General features: G+C 51.3%; 1 long non-coding RNA gene across 1 annotated transcript; it reads right to left on the bottom strand.

The window, feature by feature from the left end:
* Positions 1-571: 571 nt before the first annotated feature.
* On the bottom strand, positions 572-959 carry LOC147100631 (uncharacterized). Its single transcript, XR_015073595.1, has 2 exons — positions 860-959; positions 572-820 (listed from the first exon to the last, which is right to left on the bottom strand). It is a non-coding gene; the product is annotated as an uncharacterized LOC147100631 (long non-coding RNA).
* Between the last annotated feature and the right edge of the window lie 2,707 nt (positions 960-3,666).

Genomic DNA, 3,666 nt, shown 5'->3' with positions numbered 1-3,666 from the left:
GGACTGGAGAATTTTAGCTGTGAGGAAAGATTGGATAGACTGGGGTTGTTTTCTTTGGAACAGAGGAGACTGAGGGGAGATTTAATTAAGGTGTATAAAATTATGTGGGGCCTAGATAGAGTGGTTAGGAAGGACCTATTTTCCTTAGCAGAGGTGTCAATAACCAGGGGGCATAGATTTAAAGTAATTGGTAGAAGGATTCGAGGGGAGTTGAGGAGAACTTTTTTCACCCAGAGGGTGGTAGGGATCTGGAACTCACTGCCTGAAAGGGTGGTAGAGGCAGACACCGTCACCACATTTAAAAAGTACTTGGATATGCATTTGAAGTGCCGAAACCTACAGGGCTACGGACCAAGAGCTGGAAAGTGGGATTCGGCTGGATAGCCCTTTTTTGGCCGGCACGGACACAATGGGCTGAGTGGCCTCCTTCTGTGCTGTAAATTTCTATGATCCGACATCATGTAGAGGGATCTCTTTTCAGCTAATAGCAGTAGAAGAGTATGGTTGCCATAGCTACAACTGAGGTATGCCTTAAGAGGAAATACAAGTGAATGAAGCCGTCATCTCAAGTATAATAATAATTCAACTTTTATTGTCATTGCACAAGTACATGAACAACGAAATGTGATCTTGCAAGCTCCCATGAGTCCAGTACAAATAACATTAACATTAAACGTAAATAGCACCGTCCTGGGAGAAGCAAAGCCGCTGCGTCTGTGCGCACCGCCATTCCATTTCCACCATTCCTCCTGTCCGACAATCTTCAGCCCAACGCCCGGGCCTGCTCACCAGCTGCCCCTCCCGGGGCTCCTTCCGTGACCTTCTCACCAACCGCCCCTCCCGGGGCTCCTTCCGTGACCTTCTCACCAACCGCCCCTCCTCGGGGCTCCTTCCGTGACCTTCTGTACCTGGTCTTCCCTGATGGTCACCCCTCCAGGTACTAACCAGGCCTGGCTCTGCTTAGCAGCCAAGCCTTGCCAGTGACCCTGTCCCTAGTCCCAGGGACAAGAACCATAGCATCATACAATACAGAAGGAAGCCATTTGGCCCATCATGCCTGTGCCGGCTCTTTGAAAGAGCTATCCAATTAGTCCCACTCCCCTGCTCTTTCCCCATAGCCCTGTAAATGTTTCCTTTTCATTTATTTACCCAATTCCTTTTTGAAAGCTACTATCGAATCTGCTTCCACCACCCTTTCAGGCAGTGCATTCTAGATCAACAACTCGTTGCATAAAAAAAAACCAATTCTCCTCATCTCCCCTCTGGTTCTTTTGCCAATAACCTTAAATCTGTGTCCTCTGGTTACCGACCCTCCTGCCAGTGGAAACAGTTTCTACCTATGTACTCTTATCAAAAAGCCTCCTTTATTAAGCACCTCCATTAAATCTCCCCTTAACCGTAAAGATATCATGTTCCATATCAAGAAATAAGTTCTGTAATTATGAATAAATTAGTCCATAATCTGTGAAAATCTGCAGCAGAAAACTGTTGAGGACTTGATATGACCAACACTCCTGATATTTTGGGCCCAATTTTTGGCTTGTGTGGGAAATGGTCGGGTTTCCCCGAATGTGGGGTTTCTGACACACAAAAAAATGTCAGCCAGCTCCACGCAATTTTCCCTCAAGTGGCCAATTAATTCCCAGCATGTGGGCAGCCTTGCTAATTGTCCATTTCCAGTCAGGAAGCCCCGCAGAATGATGTCATCATTCGTGGTACTTTCAAAGTGTCCAGCAAGCTTCTCCACCTCTGCAGGCTTCTCAACCGCTCTTGCATAATGGCAGAGGAGCCTGCACCAGCTGCTGCCAGCGGCAGAGGCCGAGCTGCGGCCAAATTCAACGAGACGTCATTGCAGACCTTGGTGGATGGGGTAAGGGCCCACAGGGAGGTCCTCTACCCTCACTCAGGGGGGAAGAGGCCTCCCAAAGAGTCCACAGCTGCCTGGATGGAGGTGGCAGCAGAGGTAAACTCTCTGGGTGTCACCCGTCGCATCTGGCTGCAGTGCAGGAAGCGCTTCCATGACCTTCACTGCACAGGGAAAGCAAGTACGAAGTTTCCATCACCCTCAACCTGATCCCCATTGCCTTTCCGCAACAGCACTCAGCTTCAGCAATCTCTTCTTCCACATCCCACTTCACAGTCACATCCATGCACCCTTACCCATTCCGTCTCTCTCTATGCTCACATTCACATAACTATTCCACCATCCAGTCTTGTAAATAGTTTTAATGCCATCATTTTCCTGTATATAAAAAATCTGGTGCCAGCTGCTGCAGTTATGGCGTCTGTCATTTGGCGAATGGGGATGTCACATAGAGGCCTTAGGATAACTTGCAGATGGCTGCAAGCTGGTCAAAGTTGTTGGAAAGTGCAGGCATGGGCCACTGTCCATGGTCAGTTAAGAAGCAGTGAGGCTGCAGTGTTTGATGTACCAGGCTACGCAAATCTGCCCAGGATGAGTGCGTTCTTTGCATTCCACCCAGCAATGTTCTCGTGCACTGGTGCCGCTGGTTGGCGGGCCTCTGCAGGATGCTCGTTTCTGTCCTCCTCCTCCTCAGCATCATCCTCATCCGAGGCGGCTCTGTGAGGAGCCTCTTGGTCCTGCGGAATCGGCAAGCCACGACGCTGTGCCATGTTGTGAAGCACACAGCATACCACAACGATTTTGGAGACCCTGGCTGATGAGTACTGTAGGGCTCCACCTGATCTATCGAGGCATCTGAAGCGCATCTTCAGCAATCCGATGGTTTGCTCGATAATGCATCTGGTGGTAATGTGGCTGGAGTTGTAGCGCTCCTCAGCTTCGCTGGCTGATCTCCTCAATGGCGTCATTAGCCAAGAGCGCAGGGGATATCCCTTGTTTCCAAGTAGCCATCCTTGAAGTTCGTTTGGTGGACTGAATAGCGGAGGCACAGTAGACTGGCGCAGTATGAAGGAGTCATGGCAGCTGCCAGGGAACCTGGCACAAACATGCAAAATCACCTTCTTGTGGTCACACACCAGCTGAACGTTAAGGGAGTGGAAGCCCTTGCGGTTGACAAAAACTCCTGGATTGCGGTGGCGTGCCCTAAGGGCCACATGTGTGCAGTCAATGACGCCCTGCACCCTTGGAAAGTCTGCCAGCTGAGCGAATCCACGCGCTCGCGCCCTCACACTTGCGTGATCCCTGGTGAAATGGATGTGATTGTGCGCGATGGCAAAGAGGGCATCGGTTACCTGCGTGATGCATGTGTGTGCGGCAGCCTGGGAGATGCCGCTGATGTCTGCTGCTGATCCCTGGAAGGAGCCTGAGGCATAAAAGTTGAGTGCGGTGGTGACTTTGATGGCCACTGGCAAGTAGTGTGGACCTGTTGCTCTGGACTCCAGGTCTTGCCGCAGCATTGCGCAGATGTCAGTCACAACCTCTCGCGAAAGTCGGAGCCGCCTCTGGCACTGCTGCTCAGTCATGTTGAGGTAGCTGACCCTGTGTCTGTACACCCTGTTTGGGGGGTATCTCCTGTGCCGACGGCCTTCCATGCGTTGACCCCTTCTGGCCTGTGCTGCCTCAGGTGGGTGAGCCGCAGCCTGCCGCTCCTGCTGGTGCTGCTGGTGTTGCTGGTGATGCTGTTGCTGGAGTTGCTCCAGCCTCCTCTGCTGTTGGAGATCCTGTAATGCCAGGAAGGGAAG

Source organism: Somniosus microcephalus, chromosome 25 (assembly GCF_052327205.1).
Source record: "Somniosus microcephalus isolate GS21.2 chromosome 25, FLI_Smic_1.0, whole genome shotgun sequence".
Taxonomy (NCBI): Eukaryota; Metazoa; Chordata; class Chondrichthyes; order Squaliformes; family Somniosidae; genus Somniosus; species Somniosus microcephalus.
The sequence above is the reverse complement of the archived record's forward strand: the minus strand, read 5'-3'. Positions and strand labels throughout refer to the sequence as shown.